Source organism: Lepidothrix coronata, unplaced genomic scaffold, assembly GCF_001604755.1.
Source record: "Lepidothrix coronata isolate B3197 unplaced genomic scaffold, Lepidothrix_coronata-1.0 Scaffold104, whole genome shotgun sequence".
Taxonomy (NCBI): domain Eukaryota; kingdom Metazoa; phylum Chordata; class Aves; order Passeriformes; family Pipridae; genus Lepidothrix; species Lepidothrix coronata.
The window spans coordinates 197767-220673 of record NW_016690284.1 but is presented as its reverse complement, the minus strand read 5'-3'; the positions used below and the strand labels follow the sequence as shown (position 1 = coordinate 220673).

General features: G+C 40.2%; 1 long non-coding RNA gene across 1 annotated transcript in view; it reads left to right on the top strand.

Moving 5' to 3' along the window:
• The window catches only part of LOC108501574, a 38623-nt gene extending 17579 nt beyond the window's left edge, over nucleotides 1-21044 (top strand). Inside the window, exons 2-5 of the long non-coding RNA XR_001876223.1 lie at nucleotides 17168-17266; nucleotides 19645-19781; nucleotides 20322-20402; nucleotides 20819-21044. This is a non-coding gene — a long non-coding RNA (uncharacterized LOC108501574). The remainder of the gene's footprint in view (nucleotides 1-17167; nucleotides 17267-19644; nucleotides 19782-20321; nucleotides 20403-20818) is intronic.
• The last annotated feature ends 1863 nt before the right edge of the window (nucleotides 21045-22907 follow it).

The window sequence follows — 22907 nt, the reverse complement described above, 5'->3', positions numbered from 1 at the left end:
AATGGGTGTCTGGCATTTTCTGTGTTGTGTGCCTCTGGCATGCCTGTGAGATAGTGAGGAGATGACAATGCTAAGGAACTTATTCCCATATTCACTGAGGAGCTTCTCCTTTGGCTTTGGCAGTATAATTTGTATATTTATTTGCTCCCTGAGGACATTTTTTAATTTTAAAAGGTGAAGAAAAAATGACTTTTACATTGGAAACTGGGTCTATAGCCTTTCTTTTGATGTTTGTTCTGTAGCATAAAAGCATAAGAAGTCTAGTGGACTTTCTGAGGAAGCAATTACCTGGTGTACATCCTTAAAGCTTTAATGATATTTATACATGTAGCTAAGGAAAATACAGTGAAAAAGTATTAATCTATTCTATTTTTAGCATCAATACAAAACAGTAGTTAATGCCATTCTTAGACAAACTTCATAGCTATTATTTCTTAAACCTGCAATTGTGAAGGCGAAGAAAAACAGTTGTACTGATGTAGCTACGGCTGTTGTTTAATCATTCATCTCTCTTGATATAATGGTGCTTGATCAAGACATTTTATTTTCATTCATTATAATGACATTTTACTTCCCCTCATTTTAACTTAACCGTTCAATTTTTTAAATCCAGGGATTAGCAGCTGTGCTCCCAGCATAGTTCCTGTACAGAAATAAAATCTAGGAGGCTGGTATGATTACAAACTCTGACCCATGGCAGAGCTTCCCCATTTTATCAGTGGGACTGGCTGCCTCTCTTCTTTCTTCCTTTTCATATTCCTTTCCCCCAGTTGAGGCCTCCATGCTCTCCTAACCTCTCTGTGGCCACCTCTTCCTGTAAAACACTCGTCCACCCTTAATGCATTTGCTCTTGTTGAAGTATATCCAGAAATAGCTTTCAGATGCTGTCATAGATGTCCATTTTATTATTTCTGGTGAAGGGACTTCACTTAAGCGTAGCTCCATCAAGAAAAGCAGGAGTCTGTGCCTGGTCTGCATCTGCTCATCTACTTCATCCCTACAATCATCTTGACCAGCAGCATAGTTTAAAAAAATCCAGCTTTTTCCCTTCTTCATGACGAATTTTTGGAAATGAGTGGATATGTTCCCAGACACCCAAACTTCACAGTTCTTAGCAAGGTTAGTTTATAAAAGTGGTACAGCCATTCTAACAAAATGTCTCAAAGAGTGGCTAAACCTGTTCTTCATGTGAGAGCTCTTGAGGTTCCCAAGAGGTGGATGTTTACTCATTCAGGAGGCTTTGATGAGGGTATGGTAGGAGAGAGTCTTCAGCTCATAAAGAAAAAAATATTAGTAGATGTTCAGTCCAAAGAATGTATTAAGAATAATTGAATCAAAGGATGCCAGGTTGGAAGTGGACTAGAAGAATCATCTGATCCAACCTTTCCTGGCAAAAGCAGGATCTAGACAAGATGGCACAACACATGGACCAGCTGAATCTTAGAAGTGTCCAGTGTTGGGAAAACCACCATTTCCCTGAGGAGATGATTCCAATGGCTAATTGTTGTCACTGTGAAAAAATTTGACCCACACAGGGTCAAAGAGTATGTCATGGGTAGGGGAGGGCCTTAAACTGCAGCAATAGTCTTAATTCACCCAATTCCTTCCTTTCTTCTCACTTCGCTGTTCCATGCTACCTTGGTTTAGCACCTCTGTCTCCAAAGGCCAACATAGGCTCAGTGACATAAAGATCTGGTCTTTCTTATGGTAAATGCATGTCTACACCTCTTGAAGTAGATACCTAAACATGTACTTGAAGATTACTCATTTCACAGATGATTTGTCATTCTCTCTGATGAATGGATGTTTTCCTATCCTCCTGCACTCCAAGGAATTTTACACTTCCCTGAGGCTTGTTTACTTTTAATAGATAATTGTACCTCTAGATATTCAAAGATCTCTGATTCTGTTTTTGAGCATGATGGAACATGTAGTCTCAGTGGGATTGTGTGGTCTGGGATACCAAATAGCTGTGTTGTCTGATAGCTCTATTGTAATTTTGACTTGCTCCATTCTTGTCTACACTCATTCTCCTCTGATACTATGGGAAAAGGTGACTGGAAGGTCCTATTCTATTTTTTCCACACTGTTAATTACTGTATACACACACACAGACATATATATATGTACATAAATATAAACACAACTTTATTGTTTCTGCCCTTAGATGAGACATTTCTGTGGCTCTCTCATATGCTTTCCAGTCTCCTCTCATAATCAACTTGTTCGCTGTGCTTTTTGACAGTCCCTTTTGGGTTCCGGTGTCCTGGAAAGGGTGTCTGGAATGGGACACAGATTTGGCACTGTCTACGTGGTTCATTTTCCTCCAGTACTGGCTAGAACCCCTGTTTGGATCTGCAGGATTTACAGGCACTGGCAGGGAATGAATGTATCTGTTACATCTTCCCTGAAGTAACGTTTACAGATCCGCTGACGTTTTTGGCAAGTAAAGAAGGACCCAGAGGCCCCACCAGACCAGTAGTGCCCACCACGAGCTCTCAGTAAGGGTCTGGGTGGCAGCAGTATAGCAAGGGCTGTGGCACTGGGCAGAGGAATAGCGAGGGACTTCACTCTCCCTGTGAGTGAGAAGCGGTGATGATCTGTGGAAAGAAAAACAAGAGAAGATGTCAGTGAGTCTTTCAGTGCTACATGTTCTTCACAGGCTGGGGGCTGCTGGAGGCAGTTCAATGTAGATAGGGTTGAACTGTCCTTTTAAAATCAGTCTTCAGCACTCTCCTCATAGGCTGTGGCATCCTCTGCTGAAAGCCCCTGAGGCTCTGCTGAGCTTGATGGACAATTCCTTTTCTTTCTTCCTCTTTGTGCTCTCTCACAAAGAGAAACTGCTTCTCTTCAAGTGAGAGGAGGGAGGGAGGCAGGGAGGGAAGAAAGCAGGGAGGGACAGAGGAGAATTTTTTTTCTTGGCCTGGGATGTGTGCACCTCCACACTTCCAGCCCTGTCCTATGGCCAGGCTGGATCGCCGTTGGTATGGCAACGCATCCCTGCACTGACCAAATCGTGAAAGGTGAGGAAAATAATTATTCATCTCCATTTAACTAGTGGAATACAGAGTCCCGGAGGTTAAGGTTTCTTAGAGGAATTTATGATATGGATGTGTTCTGGTGGTGTTTTGTTTAAGGTGTCTACAATAGCTGGATCCCCCAGGAATCAAGGTACAACCATCACTGCTCTGAATCTTTAGGTGGCTTTGACAAATGTATCTCATGAAAAAATTAAACCTGGGGTTTCAAGAACCATTTGACCTTTTTCTTACTTTGCAGTCATTAAAGGGATTGTCCCAAGTGAGCTGATCGAGGTCACAGAGGTGGCCAGTGCAGAGGTGGGACTGACCCACACCTCTGGAATTTGAGTTGACTATCTTCTAATGCTTTCCTCTCTCATACTTGTTTTTAAACAATAAAATCAAATCCAGCTTCTTAGCCCGAGCTTCTCTGTGCTTAGGTGAACAGTTTGGATCCTCTGAAATACCAATAGCAATTGGAAAAGAAATGAATGAAAATTGACTATGTTTGGAAAAGTAGAAGCCAATGGAGCACATCATACCTGTCCTGAATGCAGTCTATCTCCATGGCCAGTGGTTTAACTATCTATGTGCTTTGAAAAAGATTTAATATGCAGGAGCCTGTTGCCTTGACCTAAACTTAGCAAAGGGGCATCTTGAGGCATTGTCACTTCCTGGGAATGTAGCCTAGCTTTGCATCATTTATGGAGTATGCATTATTCTGGGCTAATGTGAATGTAAGCCTTTGATCTCATGCCATTGCACCAAGCGAAAGAGATGTAACTGTTGAATTCCTTCCTCTTTTATCATTCCTCAGTCAATAATACTACAGCTTACCATTCCTGCATCCCTCTTCTCCTTTGTGCAGCTTCTGGGGCTATGTTGCTTTCCTTCTGGTTTTCAATCCTGCTGGATTCCCCATGCTTTCAAGGCAGGTTTTGTACAAGAAAAAAAGAAAGTACATTTCATAATGCAAACATGCCCTGCTCAGCACTTTCAGTTATCTTATTTATACACTGCAGTACATCTTTCTATGACCCAAAGATTATCGTTTCCCAGAGCTATCATCATCACTTTAAAGCTACCTCTGAATTGTGCTCCAGCAGATGGTACAACCCTATGAGCACTGCGAGAGCCAGGAAGGGATGGAGCAAACCTGTACATGAGCAAAACCAGGTTGCTTCCCCAACAGCCATGAAACCTCTAACTTGCATTGTTTCTCAGAGTGTTCAGCTTCAGCCTGTGTTGTTGAGTACTGTGAGGCTGTGAACCACCAGGGAAATCAAGGTGGTTGTTTTTCTTGGTTTTGGGCCTGTCTACTCACTGACTTTTTTTTTTTAATTTTTTTCCCCCTGCATAACAACTGAGCTGATTAATTCCAAGATAGAATACCAAATAAGTAAGAGTCATTCATTATATGCAGTATTCTAATAGATTTCAATGCGATCTAAACTTGGATTGAATACTAACCCGTTGATTGCTATTCAGTTGTTTAAGCAGCTGTGCTATTAAGCTGAGCAATTGCACTGTGTCATCCTTCTCTTTCTTCCTTCGATTTCTACCTCCCTTTCTCCACTCTTGAAATGTCTAACCCCTTGTCTGTACATTTTCCTTTAGTGGATATTGCGTCCTTTGTAACTGACTACCAAGTATACAATGGAAATGGTAGACAGCCAGCTAAAATCATGAAAGACAACGTTATCCTCACTTAATTGGGTAAAATTCCCATGGGTATTTCACCAAACAGAGGAGGTTGTTATCATTCTTGTTGAGATGATAATAAAGAGGTGTCATGTACTGCTCCAGTTGTTTCAAAGGTGTCATTTGAACCTAGGGGAGTGTGGTGCTATTAAACAGACCTGGACAAAGCCTTACAAAACTGAGTGCACATCTGTATTTGTGGACAGGAGCATTAAAAAAAAAGGCCTGATTATTTTCAAAATCTTGTACTTTTCTTTGACTCGAAGTGAAGTTGTGGTAGCTCACTCACTGTGCAAATTAGGCTCCCTGGAGTCTTGATTCAGCAGTGTACATAAGTATGTATATGCACATGTATATATACTTACTGGTTGAATGTGTATATGTATTTTTATACATGTTAATTTGCACATATAAGAATTTTTACAGATATCTAAGCTTTTTCTTCAGTAGTGAATTAGCTACATTTGCTTTCAAAGTTAAATATGTACTCAAAGTATCTTCCGGAAAATGTGGTCACCTTAGTTATCTAAGCCTGAGTTAGATACTTATCTTTAGGCTACTGGGTTTAAACCTTCTGGCTTTTACCACTAGTGATAGTCTATCCTGAATCTGATCTTGTGCAAAACATTGGACAAAGCCTTCATTCATTCACTTCTTGATGCTTACACCTGCAGCCTTTTAATAATTTTACAGGTCCACCTCCTTCCATGCACCACGTAGGAAGGGTTATTACACATCGCTGCCTGAAGTTGCAAACTAGATCTGTTGCAATAGTATGAGAGGAATCCTCATTAAAAACAAAACAAAAAATACTTACCAGCAGGCTTTTTATTGTACTTTGCAACTCAGATTGTGTTGAGCTTGTTATGAATTCTGCTGACACTTCTGCAAAGAGTCAAAGTGGGGCTGCATTGTAGTGATGGGAAAAAAAAAATCAGATCTCTTTCATATTCACTACTTGGATGCCAAAAGTGGTTAATGCCAATGGCCATTCTTGCTTTAACATGTCATGGAGAGGAAATAGCTGCAGGGAGAATTAGAGAGAGGGAAAAAGAGTCAGCTGGCTTGTGGGTTAACTGTGAGATTCCTGGAAGCAGAGAATTTCTTTCTTCATTCTGCACTGAAGCCCATGGATGATAAAGCTGAAGTTCTACATCATAAATTCCCATTTGGACATTTAGTTTTGAGAACCTACATCCAGCATCCTTATCACTTTGAAGTTAAAGTCACAATCAGTAATGAAATCTGCTTGCTTTTCACACACTGAAATTAGCTTTGATTCTTTGCCTGAAACATATGTTTAAAAGGCAACATGCACATACTGTGCACTGACCCTATCAAAGCAATAAATACCATTGAAGTCATTTTCCGAAGCTGCCTACAGCATTAGTTTACTTTTAATATGGTGCCTCTGAAGGAGTGGTGAAGGAAATACCTATGGGAGCTATTTGCATTGTCTGTCTGGGGTGAAGTCCCTACCTTGCCCTGCTGAAAAAGAAAGTAAGAGGAGATACTAATTTCTCTTTGTTGTTGTGAAAGATAATGTTTAATTCATTGGATTTAGTGCCCTTCTAAGGAAAAATGGAATTCTATTTGGGTGAGAAAAATGCTTCTTTGATACTTAGCATGATTTGAAGCAAGGGTTGAGGCAGAGGGATATTGCTGCAACTGAGAATGGGCTTTAGTCTATGACAGTTTTCCTGGTTCTTTATGATTGCTGCTTTAGTCTTTTTGCTTTGTATTACTTCTTCTGCATTGTTACCTGGAGATTCCTCCCCGCTCCATAGGTTCCCTTTGCAGAACAAGGAGGATATGGGCATGCACCAAAGGACCATTTCCAAAGTGAACCCACTCACTAGGCAGACTGCACCCCAATGCAGGTGAGGACCCATAGTATTTAGAGATCAGGTGATCTAGGATCACACTTTGGTACCACCCTTCTTATTTTAGCACCTTAAAATTACCAGCTCTTCCGTACATTTTGCTGTGCTAGACTCATGGCAGGCTCAAACAAAGCATGCACTTGAGTGCATGAATTTTCACTCCCTTGAATTTCAAATGATGTAAGCACAGTTTAGGTTGTATAAACTCGAAAGATCAGTTCACTGGAAAAGGAAACACATTTTTTGTCACTCATGGTCACAACTAGAATGACAAGGCTAGACTCCTCCATCACTGCTCTTTAACACTGTCAGCACCAGTTTTACCAGAATTATCCTGTCTGAAGCATGAATGGGCCTATTCATTTTCTCACTTGGTTTGACCTAGGACTCTAGGAACTATTTAATAGCATATAGGCTGAATTTGCCTGTGAAGAAATTATTAAGTTAAAGACTGGGCTAAAAAATATGCTCTCCTAGCCATGAAATGCTAATTTTTTGTTTGTTTGAACATATTTGTAGAGTATCTGTATTATGCACCATGCTTCTAAATATTGTTTCATGCTGTATAGTGAGTTTGAAAATTGGCACCTTCCAGGATTTTGTATTTGTGTAGGAAAGAGAGAGAAGTGGGCAGGAGAAGTATATCATTTTAGGAATACACTTTGATTCAATTTCTTGCTTTTATTGTGTCCAAGACAGAAAATACTCAGATCTCATGCTGAAGACACGTTTTCAGAACGCGAGAGTTTTACTTTAAATGACTCCTTGGAGAAGATGATCTCAAGGAGGGAAATGCATGCAGTCTTTCCAATGAGATAAGAATAATAATTGCATTTCAACTGTGCATTTCTGTAACACTGTGAATACTATATAAATTGCAAGATGGAGATCATATTCAGGTGCTGACAGTGGAAGTCTGGCCACCAATGTGGGGAAGCAGCAGTCTCACACAGGAATTTGTTGGCAGGTTAACCAAAAAAGTCTCGTTTTCTTACCTATAACTGAAGCAGATGCTCATGGGTATAAGGAGTCTTGTAAGCTGAAGTGAGTCGTGCTTTGTAAGTGGTTTTCAGGAAACTGTGAAGGACAGATAAAAGCTGCAAGCTCCTTGTCCACATAGCAGAGCCTTGTCCTGCTGAAACAAATGTGGCTGTTGTGAGACTAGTGAATTTGTGGGGATTGCTGTCAATGTCATTAGGATGCTTCATGGTAGCAGGGACTAGCTAGTTTGATTCAAAACATAATTACGGGTAGATCTCGATCCTTCTGCTTATGGGCAGCTTTCTTAGCAAAGCTGATGGCACCAGCCTTGCAGAATGACCCGGCTAGCCTGTGGAGGAAGGTCATCATTAGCTTGTCCTCATTGTAAAAATGGCCACAGTGATTCCTTTCCTTCATTAATTCCTCTGTAGAGCAGATGTGTGGTTCCACTGCAAAGGTAGGTTTTGATTTCTCATTGTCCTTTTGCTTAAGCTGTCCTGGTCCTGAGGTTCACATTTGTGGAAGTCTTGAAAATTACCAGAAGTACCTTAGTCATCCATCATTCATGAAGACCTGGAAGAAGTTCTGGGCATTACTGGGTGACAGTTAATCACAACATAACAGGGCAGAATGTAGTTTCACAGTTCTTTGGAAGAGTTTGTTGGGTGTTCTTGTGAGAACTGCACAATGACAGACCTACTCCTCATACCCAGCTGTTAGTCCTGTGGTGGTGTAGTGCTCCAACAGACCTGAAAACACACTACCGAGATTTGAAAGTGTCTCCTCTTACTGGGAACAGGAGGATAAAAAAAAAAAAGGCTTATTTTATGGAACATCTGGATGTTTCACCTGAAAATTTAATTTTTGTCAATATTCTACCATTTTAAAAGATGTGTTTTGAAAACTGCTGGTTCCATTCTTCAGGAAATCCTCTCTATTTTTTTCAATGAAAACGGATGGAAAACTAAGTTATTTTTTTGTCTTGAAAACCAGACCTGTTGTGAATTACAACTTTTTAAAAATGACATTTGAAAATTCAATGCTTAATACAAAATCAATATAAAAGTCTTACAAAATTAATTTTTAAGGAAAATTTAGAAGAAAAGGTGGTTTCTTAGAAAGCCATTAAAATAGAAATATCTTCTTTTTTTGTTAAAAGTAGATTCCTCCTGCTAACTAATTCTTAAGTCTCACATGGATTGGGTAGACAATATGAATCTTTGTTTTATTTGTTTTTTTTGCAGCTGTATTTATAGGCAGTTTTTCAGAAGGAGAATTTCTTTTCTTTTATGATGGGCTAGAGGGCTTAATATTCTCTTGCAAATGATTCTGATTGCACAATTTATGATGCTATTTAATTTCTTGTTAAGTACAGTAGTAGATACCAAGTTAATGCTGGTGTTTTCTTTCTTGATGAAGAGTTTACTCTTTACAGCATCCTTAATCAGAAAGGTGCTACTTACTCCAGGACAGGTCTTTTACTGAGCCTTATGTGTTGAAGGCAACTCTCACAAAATTTGCAAAAGCCCAGGAAATTATCCAGTCTTTCCCTTCCAATTCCTCCTTCCAGCTTTTGGAGATCCTCTGTGCTGCTGTTTAGGTACTGTAAAAACCCTGTGGGCAGCCACCTCTTGAGGACAGTTCCTGCTGAAGCCCATGACAAAATCCCGTGAGTTCTCTCCTGGCTTCTCAAACAGAGATGCAGCTCAAAAAACCTCCCTAACCTGGTTGCTTATGGAATGTTATCACTTGCTACGGGGAAACCTATGCCCTAAGAAGAAGAGGAGAGGAACCACACCCCAACAGGATGAAAAAACCTGAAATCATAGAATCATAGAATCAGCTGGATTGGAAGAGACCTCCGAGATCATCAAGTCCAACCCTTGATCCACTATCGCTGCAGTTGCTAGACATGGCACCAAGTGCCACATCCAGTCTTATCTTAAAAATATGTTATAGAAGAAGGAAAGAGAGAAAATCCAAAGAAATGATGCCTAGACTGTCTGGTTTCTGCTTTGTCAGGATTAAGAATGCTATCTTTGGGAAGATACTTTTGGGGATAATAAAGATAGGGCATTTAGCAACCTGAACAAAAACAAGTTCCTATTCTAACAGATACGTTTTTGTATAGTGTCTGAGGCTTAGAAAAGTAATGTTGCAGATTTTACTCACCCATTCATAGCAAGCATCTAAATGCTGATATTTGTGGGGAAAAAAAATTTAAAAAAAAAAGAGAAGAAAAGAAAGCAAGGAGAAACAGAAAAATGAATCTCTTGTCAATTTGACCCCCCAGTGGTTTGGGTTTTTTTTTCATTATTGATATATCTGTAATTTTCATCTGCCCTTTATTCTGCATGTATATTTATATGTGTGTATTTTTTTTCCACAAACCTGCAGTGCAGTAGAAAGCTAGATTTAAATATTTTCAGACTGACTGTACTCATCATTTGCATTCCACTGACTCATTCAGAGCAAAGACATCTGAGCAGAAATACAGCAGATAAAAGAGAAACCATTAATCCAGGGAAGATTACTGGCACAGAATCTTTATCCTGTATCCTCCCTGAAATGAGACAAAGATCTTACTATGTACATCCCTCTGGCTTAGCTTCAGAAAGTAAGCAGTACAGCAGTATAGACATGGTACTTTTTAAAGGCACATTACATTGGTCTGAAACGTCAGTCTTCTAGCAGATCTTATTTCTGCTGAGATGTTGTTCAGTGATTGCTTTCTCAGAAGCGTCTTCAGCACCCAAAGCGTACTTTTTTGTCTCATGTAACAAGTAAGACAACACATCCCTTACCTGCTCCTCAAAAGATAGCGTATGTCTTGTGGAGAATGGAGACTGTTCTGTAGCACATTGGTTACACAGTGTAATTTACAGGGTCCTGCTTCTGCTGACACCTCATCTTGATGTGAGCTGTAAATGCTAGTTAGATTTTAATGAGCCTAAGAAGGCTAGAGCTTTCCAAATGCTGGTGCTTCATCTGTGGAAGGGGGTATTGGCTGAGGATGTTGAGCAGGCTTGCCCTTTTCAGGAGACTCATTCCAGGTGAGTGAGTATATTAGATTTCAGAGTGCAGCAGGCTTTTATCTCCCTTCTTCGTGACTGTGGCAGCCCGCAGTTGCTTTTCTGTTTGCTGGTTGTTTGTCTTTCTCCCTCTGTCTCGGTGATATTGATCCCTCAGTTAAAAGAGCTGAGATAGAGACTGGGAAGCATCCCTTTCTTCTCTAGCAGTAGGTGGAAAATCCAGTTGCAATGTGATTACTGCCCTGTCTCAGCTGCCACTGGTCATTGACCATCTCCTGCAGGTATATTTCCATGCCATAATAATAACAAAATCTACTGTAGCCAGTTAGAGCTTCCACTTGAAGCAACCCAGAGGGTTAGATGACTTTCTGGAGGTAGTCCCATGTGTTTGTGGCCTTATCTTGCTATAGTGTGCATTCAGCTATGAAATAAAATTGCAGGAAATGATTCAGTTTTGAATCATTTTATTTAGACTGGCAGACGCCAAAAACTCTCCTGTGAGCTACAACAATGTGGACTGCTATTAGATGGGAAATATAAATACTTAAACTTGCCTGATGAGTTGGACTAGAAATGCAAGCAAACTGTTCTGAAGCATGGATTCTCAGCTTTTATTCCAGACAGTTTTGTTTCTCCAGAGCCTCTTGTTCAGGTGAAAAATGTTTTCCTTTTCTTGTCTCTGTGTAGGATGAATGTATATTAAGACCTCTGGAAAATAGCTAAGCACAACAGGAACCGAGACCAGGAAGAAACTCTTTTCCTAAACAATCCAGCATCCTCTTCCAGTTCAGAGCAGGAGAATATTTAAGAACAGGGAAAACCCCTTGCTGTTATGGAAAGTTTAGCTTACCAAGAGTAAACTGTGATCTCTTTGTTGTTTTAAATTGATGAAAAGCAAGGTCAGAAGCAAACCTCATTTCTTCCATAATCCAGAGCCTAATGTCTACAGTGGCTTTTTTCCCCTGTAGTAATGTTCACATTAAGGGTGATTTGATTTCAGGTGTCAGCCTAAAGATCTGAGTAATAACCTTTTTCAGTTGGAACTTCTTATTTATGGAATAGTTTTTGCCTGTTTTTAATTGCACCTTCTTCTCCTGTTAATATCAATTATCTCTCCTGCTCCTTTTTAGACTCTGTCACCTTGCCAAATATTGAAATAGGAAGGTTTATTTATTACAAAGGATATACAAAGACAAAAAAAAAAAAGGACATGTCTTTCAGTGTTCTGTCTTGCTCTTCATTGTTCCTTAGATTTGAAAGGCAAAAGTGCAGTTCTGATAATTGTGTGAGTTCTTCACACTTCCTGCTAGAAATGGCCCTTTTCTGCTTCTCCTCTGGGCTTTGTCTCCAGGGCCTGTGCCTTGCATGCTCCCTTTGAACCACAGCTGCTTGTTTTGTATTGTGCCACGTTTGTTTAGAATTTGACCAAATGACATTACAGATGAGTGGTGAGAGGAAAAGCTTGCAAGAGGACTTCAAGTAATCTTAGATCAGCCAGTTGTCAGCTGCATTGTGTTACTATGCAGCATGCTCATTCCTCTTTTGATGTCTTTGCAGATGTTTTAAGCTTTACATAAAAAAAAAGGAAAGTATTTATACAGGCACATTACCTCACCTGAGATGGTGTCATTGTGCTGTACACTTTACATACAGTAAAAATTGCTTCTCTGTTCCTCCTACAAACTTAGCATCTAAATGATCAAGACACATAAAGCTTTGGAAGTGAAAGAGAGGTCCAAGGTCACCTCTGCAGGAAAGCAACAGCACACATCTCCCATTCTACAGGCAGGTGACATTCTGTCCTGTCTCTTTTATAACAGCTTTGATAAGATGACATTTCACAAATCTGAGAAACAGACACTGCCCATTTCCATACTTGCAGGAAGGGTGTCTTCAAGTGAGGAAGCTTGATTACAAAGTCTGCTGAGTATGCAAGGGAAAGAATGAAATATTGCACTTGCCACAGTCCTGATTTTTGTTCTTCTCTCCCATTATCTAAAGGAAATACGGTATGATCTTTGTTCCAGTCATTGCAAACAGTTTTCAAACTAGCACAGGCAAAGATGTGTGGGATGGAGCCAGGACTATTTTTTTTTGTGTATGTGTGTGCACATACCTGTGAAATATCTTATTTCTAGAAATCATCACATGCATGAAGTTAAACCTATTAGCAACTGTTTGCACATTGCAGGTTTGGGGTTGTTTATTGCTTTCAAGGCCCTGCAGAAACCATCCTCCGGAGTTCCTTTTTTCTCATAAGGCATCCTAGAACAGTTTTGCAGAGAGACATGTTACTCTCTTAACCCCACTTCTAGGGATGGATAAGGCTGAGGAAAGAGCTGCAACTTGGCAGCTTGGAGAGAAAGAGGAGCAAAGATCCGTCGTGCCTCATGGTATAGACATCACATCAATACCAGGAGCTGCACTTGAGAGTGAATGGAAGAATAACAGACCCCTGCATGTTGCCATGGAGCTCTCCTGCCTGGACTTCAGGCATGCTGTAAAATACTATCCTTCTCTTTGCCTGTGTTACAGGCAGTCCTAGTTAGTCCTGGCAGCATTACTGTGCTCAGCAATTGGTATTATCCCCATAAAACATCTAGGTTAGTGTCAGCAGAGCCATATCTAGGCTTGCATGCCCTCACTCCTTGCTTACACACTGGTTTCCAGACCACCAAAGCTCTGCTGCTTTCCCCATCTCAATCACCACAAGCATTCCAGCTCACCACCAAGCTTACCATAGAGACAAAAGCTCCTTTTTAAAAGAAAAAAAAAAAAAGACAAAAACATTTTTATCCTCGAGAAAGCCAAGATTTTTATTTTTAATAATTTGTTGCTTGCCAATTGTAGTCTACCAGACTTCCCTCTCCTGGTGTCTGTAACTTAACATTATGAACTTTCTTATTAAAGCAAGTACTTCCTGAACGTTAGGTGGTGGAGTGGAGGAAAAACTAAACATTATCAAGGAAAGTTAATACTGATAAGGTGTTGGCCGCTGGCTGTCCCATTAGTGTGAGAATGCACATTCTCTCCCTTGAGGGTAGAGCACCTTCTGATGGAGTGCTTCTTATGTTGAAAAATGACAAGCATTAAGAACCCCATGCCACTTCATTGCTAAAATATTTACTAGAGCAGGCTTGCTTCCTCCATCTGAAAGTGTGGTGTATTTATAGGAGTGTCCAGTAATGGAGCATCCTGCTCCGAGCAGTGTTTCTGAAGAATAAGGCCGTACTTTGTGTGAAGGGGTGGGGCAGGGCTCATCCATTATCCCCTCTGTTGGCAGGTGTTAGAAGCATGCATGGGACTGCAGGAGCTGCTGACTGGAGCGGATTCATCGTAGTGTATGAAGTCCCTGCAGGGGATGGGAAAGGCTCAGTGGGCTGAGGAGTTTAGGGTCTGGGATCTCTGTGTGAAATTGCCAGGAAGGGACAACTTCAGTAAAAGGGGATGTTTAGTTTTTTGGGTTTTTTTTGGTTATTATTAAAATGACAAATCACAGGACTCCATCCCCACATAAGTATTACAGGTCAGCTTCTCAACTAATGTGCAGTGGCAGGTTTGCAGTGTGCTCTCTGTAGCAGCTGGGAATCTGGGGCTGTTGAGTATGGGAAGATTCCTTCCCTGCTTTGTGGCTGTGAGTGTTAGAAATAAGGTCCCTTAGCTCCTGGCCAGAAAGCAAGAACAATTGAAGATGGAGGTCACAGAAATGACAAGAGCAACTCTTGTAATTCAGTGTTGTCAGCACAAATGCAGCAATTGATTGAAAAGTGTCTGCTAACCAGGCAGCAAAGAGAGCAATTAGAACTGAAATAGCAACAGGGTCTATTTCAGAGTTTTATGATTCCAGCTTGCACCACCCCACTAATTCTAAGTACCAATGATTTTTTTGTCTGGGCTGGAGTCAGCTGGAGACCAGGAGCAATCTGGGACTGAAAGAAACTCAGTACTTCTCAGAACTTCAGCTGTTAAAAGTGTGTCATAAACACATCCTAAAACTGAAATGCAGCCCTCTGATCTACCTTGAGGATTAACAAGGTTCACCATAGAGTGTGGCTTGGGACCACTTCAGCTTTGCCGTAGACCGTGAGGTCTGCTGGAGTCACTAGATCTCCTGCATCAGAGGTACATGATGGAGTTATCCCAGCAGAAAGGGTGTATCAGGGCTCAAGATGGACAATGTTTTAGGAAGGCATGATTGACACTGGATGCAAGAGATACCCAGATGCGGGTATTTGGTACAGTTTGCTAATGTTGAAGATCAGATGCTCGATCTCTGACTGGGATAAAGAAAGACTTTTAGACAGTCAAGGAGGCTTTCTTGTTGTCCTGATCTCCAAGGAATGTCATACTCAGGAAGCATAGCAGAAATGAGTAGACTTGGTAATCTGGTAGAGTCGTAGTGCTTAAGGCACAAAGCAAGTAGGGTGAGCAGGTTGAGGGACAGGCTTCCTGCTAAGGGATCCATATAAGTGAACCATCTGTGAACAATGGGCAAGAGACGTTGTCAGATGACAGTAAAAATTACTTACCAACACAGTGTTTCTGAATGGAAGGAAATGATGTCTAGAGAAGAGAGTTCTGTGCAAGTAGACTTGTGTTTCATGTGTGTGCTAAGATTAGCTGTTTGAGGAGGAGCTAATAGACCTCAGGAATGGGTAAATTCTGTGTGTGAGGCTCCATGGCTTGAAGCGCCATTGATCACACTGCACAGCACACAAATCTAGTCTGAGTCAGAACTTTCAACAAACCGTGCAGCAAGGAACACTCTGATCTCTGAATAAATATCAGCAGGACAGTAATAGCAGTGCAGTGCAATGTTGAACAGTTAGTTACTTGGAGGGCTGCTTTATCAAGTAAGAATGTGTAAGAGAGTTTCTTGGTTTCTTGCATCATTACTAAGGCTGGGATGGTTGCTGCTTAGCCCTGGATGTATTCCAAGTTGAGTGAAAAATAATTTTTAACCAACCACATTGAGGCTGTATTTGCAGAATTTGTGTCTACAATAGTGCTGAATGAAACATAAAGAAAGGTATGTGTGCCCATGGCATTGTGAATCTTAATTGACTTTGTGGGGAAACACAGACACACAGTACCTCATATAGTGGGAGGATGAAGAGAACTACTTGTATATGTTCTTTTATAACCCCCTCATCCCAACCAGAACTGATTACCTGTTCAAAGGTAAAACTATGCACTATTTTTCCAGTTGCAAATGACTGCTGTATTTTAAGAAAGGAACTGAAATCTTCTACTGATTCAGTTGAATGTGACATACTTTTTAAAGTCAGTCCAAGGGTGGCTGCCTCTCATAGTCAGGTGAAGAACAACTGTGTTATTTAGTTTGCACAGAAGTGGCAGACAGTAGACATGGATTTGAGTGCTGCTAAGTCACGCTAAGGAACCCTGCACCTTGCAGCATGAGGAGCCCTACTGCACTGTGAGGAACTGCTTGTGGATTAAGTCGTTGCTCACTGTGAGCAGACATGACTGTCTGTACCCCTCATATTGCTGTATGTTTTGGTGCTGAATGCAAACTATTATCTCTATTTAGCTGTTGTTGTTGCAGCCATCTTTGCTTGCCAGCAACAGTTATTTCTAACTAGTTAACAGGTTTGGAGGCCTCTCAAGAGGCCTGTCGCAGAACTGTTGCAAGTGAACTCTAGATATCTATTTGAAACTAATCAACCCAACATAAGAACTAAATCTCTTATCCAGAAGTCATTACTGCAGAGGAATAGACTCATGGCAGAGAAAAGGTCACATAAAAATGTTCTTCAGTGATGCACAATTAGGTAGGCAACACCATCTTAGAATACCCAGTTCTTGAGTGGGTACTTGAGGAGCTTGTATTTCCTGGCTTATTCTACATCATGAAAAAAAAGGAGATTGGGTCATTTTATTCTGGAAAGCATTTTTCCCATCTCTTTGGCTGTCACATGTATTTAACTTTAGTACCCTCAAGGACAATGTGGTGGATCAGCATGCTAAGGTCTACAGTCTACAGCCTGTAGTTTTTCATTTCACATTGCTTTAAGAATAGTCGTCTTTGTTTCCATTTTGAGCCACGGCTGAATTCTTACATGTTGTCTGATCTTCAGGCTCAAATACCCAAGAGAATAGGCAGCTGTGAATCAACTCTCTGTGTGCTTTCTAGCAGGTAGTCTAGCAAAGAAGGCAGTATGCTTCTTCTTATTTCTTTAAATTGATAGGGATTTGAAGGAAGGACTTTTATTAAAGTCTCATGAATGATTATTTTCTTCCTGCTGATGATTCTGAATTGCATGCAGAAATATAAGAACCTTTTAAGAGAGCCCTATGGATTTAAACCCAATTCTTTAGATTTATAATTAAAGCTCTTTGTCTTTATGCTATCCTACACCGTATGAGAAGGATCACCTTTCTAATTACACAGTACCAGGAGGTCTGTCACATGCTTTTACTTAGTATTAAGGTACACAGTTGCTATATTTTTTCTTTTTCTTCTCCTTCTTCCATAGATTCTATATTATGTTTTGGAAATTCAACATAATGATTTTATTTTTTTTTTCAGGCCAGATGTTTCACTCTGCTATGTTAAGTCATCTTGACATACTGCCATGAAATGGAAACAACTGCTAGTTTTAACATTGCTCCGTATCTTTATTAAAAGGTACGTCTCATGAATCTTAATTCCCCACACACATGCTATCTTCCTCTCTCCCCCCTCTCTCCCATTACACTTCTTTCTTTCCCTCCCTAAAGACGGAGGAATATTAAAATTTTCTTGCTGTTCTGGCTGAGTGGTTAATGAGGTTCTAGATAGCATAATGAATATGCAGTCCCATTGATTCTGTGTGTGTGTGTGTGTGTACGTGTGCATATGTGTGCATTTGCGTGTGCATGTCTTTAATCACAGCTGGAATGCAAAATCAGGCTCCACCTTTCAACTCTATCTCCATCATGCTGAGAGAGTGAGAGAGAGCGAGACTGAGACTGCTAGACAGCTCGAAAGAGATTGCAGCTCAGATGTCCTGGAAAACAGCAAATCCCTCAGACCTGGCAGATTCCGTTACCATGAGAACTGCAGATATTTCCATTGTGATGGCTTGCTCTAGCAGCCATCTGTTACACCCATTTGATTAGGAAGTACAGTTAGCTTGTATGGGATTTTCACTGCACCTTATCCCATGGCAGCGTACAGAAACTCTCTCTCTCTTTTTAAATGCTAAACTCAATGTTTTTAAAGCGCTGTAATTTACTGAGGCTGAAGGCATTTAATGAAATGCTAGGAGGACGACACTGAGGGACAATATCTCTGAGAAGAAAGAAGCACATGAGATATGTGAAGAGGATTAGCGTCCGGTATATAAATAAGATCAGCCCAGAAATTAGCTGTATTTAGCAATTCCTCATCCCTGCCAGGGAGAGGAGCTTGATATACAGACCTCGTGAAGCCATAATAAAATTAGTAATTGCCTCCTGTTAGTTAATCCCACTCCATATATATTTACTGTATGCATGCAATAAATGCATGCAGCAAATACATTTCAGGTCCTTTGTAAAAGAAGGGAGAAAGTGATGACTTTCCCCAGATGCCTGAAGTGGTACAGTGACTACACTGTGTAACAATTAGATTAGCTGTAAAAATTTAATAGTGCCATTTGACTTTTCCTAGACACAGACAACCTTAAACTTTCTTGAAGGTTTTTCTGTAATTTACTGATTAAAACAATTGTTTGGAATAGTTGAGTCCCTTGGTGTAAATTAGTGGTGGAGGAAATGGTAAATGGCACATCAAATGGATATAAAAACAAAGGAATCCCCTTCAATTAAAACTCTCCAGACATTCTTCCTAAGTGGCTGGCATTCCAGATTCAGGGTAATCTTATGTGTGGGGTAGTTGCCTCGAGTATCTTAAAATGACTGAAGGTCTTGTAAACTCAGTGAAGCTAATTAAATGCTCACACACTGAAATGAATTTCTGATCGCTGCTAAGGAGGCATTGAGGTCAGCTACGCTTTTCATTGCCCACACTTTATGGCCAATGCCAGATACTAAATAAATCAGATCCTCAGAACCAGTGGTTTTGTTCCTCTTATATATTCTCCCGCCCAGCTGAACATAATTCCTTATCTGTCTTCATCTTGGCATGAAAAGTTTTCTCTTCTATTGTTTTTCTTCACATAGCACCAGATTACCATGGAGAAGACTATGATATCATAAGAAATGAATGAGCATGTTTCTCACCATGGGTGAAATATACATTACAGACCTAATAAAGTCAGAAATCATGTAATGGGCCTGGTAAAATGAGCTGCTTAGTTAGTGTAAATATAAATGGTTCTTCTTTAGGTCTCTGCTTCAGCTAAGTTCTTAGACACTTTGCTGAGCATGGAGACACAGAAGAACGTGTTAAGAGCTTTTCTGAATAGGGATAGTTCTGAATCTGGATCCATGAATGTAAAAAGATAAGTAAAATTTCCCTTCCCCTTTATAACAGGAGATTTTCTTGTTGATCATCTTTACAGCAAATTAGAACTTTGACTTCCTGCAGCTTCCCATCTCACATAATCCTGGAGGCTGAGCCGTGGAGAAGAGAGTGCTGCTTTTTTTTTTTTTCAGACAGGGCACTTAATATGAATGTGGTATCTGCCTTTGACGGGCAGCAGATGTATGGAAGCCCTGAAATCTGAAACAATAAATACCATTCAGAGTCTCACCACTGAACTTTCTTATAGAACTGCCTTTGTTAAATGAAACATTTACAGGAATACCATCCCCCTCTTCCCACCTAACTTCAAGGCTAGGATCTGAACCATGTTTTTAAAGTAAAGGTTAAGTACCTGAGGCATGAACAGTTGACATACAAAAAAAAACTAAAGTAATTTTATCATTCATTTGCGAGCTACAAGGTGTGTCGAGGGCTTTTTCTTTCTCTTTGTAATGCATGAGAAAACAAACCTGGGAAGTGTATGCAAGGAATATTTCTTTTCTGCATTGGAATGTTAACATTTGCACCTTCTGACTTAATACTGTGTATTTCTTCAGAGTCATCAATCTCTTCAGAGTCATCTTGCCATCTGTACCAGGATTGCTCCAGGCTTCCATATGAAAGTCCAATCTGGCGGTATAAATACCGGATAATGAAGAGTGGGTGTTAAAGTTTCTGACTGGTTGGAAGATGAGTATGCGTCTATGAAAGATCTGAATTCATGTGTTAAACAAACAGAAACTATGTTAACATGGAAGTTCAACCAGAAAGAGCATGCATGTTTGTACTCGTGCCCTCTCTCACTCTCTGTTTTTTTCTCAATTTTTTCTTTATCTTTCTCATTTTAGTAGAGTTCACCCAAGATCCAGGAGAAAAATGTTCTCTAACCACGACATTACACTTTGGAGATTACAAATAGGGGCAACATGTTGACTTGCTGTAATGTAGAGTTCTTTTTTTTTCCTCTCTCCTTTTGCTCCAGGAAAGCTATAACTACATAGATTAGCAAAACTTTTGCAAGAATGGATGTAAAACAGATTTATCTCAGTGTCAGCTTTATCTGATCCATTTGGTCTTGCAGAGTTTGGATGGTTTCCTTTGTTACAATAACCAGCTTTCAAACATCTATATCCTTAGGGTATTAAATGTCAGCCTCTAGTGTATCGTTCAAGGATAAAAGATTGACGATACTGAAATACTTTTTTCTTCTTTTTTTTTTTTTTTCCTTCTCCAGCACTGGCAGAGTCTTTACTCTGCACACCACTGCTGACCCCAGAAATGACCCACAGGAACTACTGGCGAAAGGAGTGAAAAGGTATTTCAGCTCATAGGCATTAGAAACTCTCTTCATTAATAGCCTTTTTGCAGACTTTTCAGATAGATTTCCTGTCATTGTGATGAGGATATATTTGTAACGAGGTCCCTTAAGTAAGTGGACAGTGGACAATTAATTAAACGAACTAGGACTTTCTGTATTGTTTTGTGGGTTTTTTTGGTTTTTTTTTTTTGGTTTTGATTGTGTGGGATTTTATTGTTTGTTTTGTTTTGGGTTTTTGGTTGGTTGGCTGGGTTTTTTGTTGGTTTTTTTTGGAGTGGGGGAAGCCTTCCTGATGGTCTTGTGTCCTCTGTGCTGGGTGTGCAGCCCTTTGCTATCTGTTGGCCAAGCACTTTAGCCCTAATTTGAGCAAAACTCTAGACATTCTGCTGAGGGAGGTACACTTTTTGTTTCAGTTGGCATCAGAACTGAGGAAAATGTGCCCAGCAGAACAGTGGTCATACGACAGCCCCTTAAAATGCAGCCAGCAGAACTGGTGTGCTCTGGGTACAGCTGAAGATACAGAGTTCCCAAAGTGTGCCACTTGCTTTCCACTCTCTTGCTGCCGAGCAGCTGGGACTGTGCTGCTCCCCATCTCTGCGCAAGGGGGTGACTACTCTGAGCTTCTTCTCTTCACACCTCAGGAAGATGGGATGTCCTTATTAATCCAAAAATCCACCAGATACAGAGTTCATCACATTGATAATGTGTTGCTGAGCCTGATCTTGCTGGAAGAGGCAGGTCGAAACTGACAATGTTTGAGTTCACATCAGGGTTGTACTGTTGGGCGCTAGGAAGGTAGTTAAAGTTTGGTGTATTTATATCCTTATGTATTGTACTGTGTCCTGTACTGATATCCACACTATGGATAATATGACCATAATTCTGGTTATACCACAATTAACCTTGTCCATCCCATTGTGCATACTCCAGTTTCCCAAACATGTCACACCAGTGGAGATCTACACTAAGGCTGAATTAGGCTTATTATTATATTTCATTCTTAGATTGCCCTCTTAGCACACTGGCCCCTTTAATTAAAAGTTTGCAAACATGCATTCCTTAATTAACTTCTGACCTTCACAGCTGGTTATGAGACAGCTATACTTCATGTTTTTGAGCAAAGTCTATTTCCCTCTCTCAAGCCCTTTCTCAGTTTGGAAATGGCTTATTAACTTTACAGTCATCGGGATATTTCTCAAAAGAAATAAAATTTCTTGGTGAACATGCACAATTTTTCTCTGCACACAAAAGAGTTTAAATTTTCACTCCAGTTCTGTGAGAATATTGATAATTAGTTTTATTAACCAACTCACAAATAGCAAATGTGTGAGGTTAAAAAAGTCTCATTTGAACTTTATTAACTCATAGGTGAAAAAGAAATTATTTTAGAGTAACCATGACTGTTGACTAAAGAGCCATCATTTTCTCAGCAAAACAGCATCTGTTAAGGAGGTAAGGATATTGATGTGCTGGTCAAATGCGTCTGAGATTTTATTCTGACAATTATTTGCATGCATGTATTTGCATGTATATTTAAATCTACCGGTTTCTGTATGGAGTTGACTCTGTCCACACATCAGCTGCTTTGAGGAATTAATGTGCTTTACAACCTTTTTCATCATGTCAGAAAGGGTATACCAAAGCAAAGGTCTCATTTCAGGCAACTTGGTCAGATACACTTTTTTTTTGTCCTCACAGTGATGGACATAAAACATGAACAACATGATCCTAGTCTCACTTATGCTGTTGTAAATCAGGGTGAGCTTTGCTGAAACCAGTGGAGTTAGCCCACTGTTTAAAGCAAACTAAGGAGAACCAGTACTTGCCAGTACTTCCTTTTGTTTGGCACTTATAGCCTGCTCTGGATGGACCAACGCAACAAAAGAAAAAAAAGCCACTAAAAAATGTTTGTAGTTGTCTAAATAGTTGCCTCTGAATTTCAGCTGTGGAAGTTGTGATCCTCTGTAATTGCTTCTGTAGTCGAGCTCTTTAGACACCAAGTGTCCCTGGTCACACAGCAGCAGGACAACACAGAGCCTCCTCCCTGCTGAACGTGTGGTTGCCCTGATATTTTGCAGTCTTTTAGGCCTGTAGGTTCAGCAAGTGCAACCCGAGAGCCCTGAGTACAAACTCCTGATTACACCAATTAAACATTTCCTCCAAGATGAAAGGCAAAGGGGCTTTAGTGTGCAATGTTTAAGCCTGTCTCTCCCTTTAAGTCTTGAAATCAGTTATTTATGGGAAGCAGGCGTCTAGGCTATCCTACCCTTTTCTTCTGTGCATTGGAGGCAGTGAAGGTTGCAATATTAATTGCTGCATCAGCAACTTCAAGATTTAATGTTTTTCTCCATTCTGCAGGCAATGTATCTCTTGCATGATTTCCCTCACAGTCTTCACTTTTACAGCCATCTGAATGATAAGCAACAATAATGTCTCTGGAAGTGATCCATAAATCATATTCAAATCCACACATCCAAATGATCCTATTTTTAATCTCTAAAC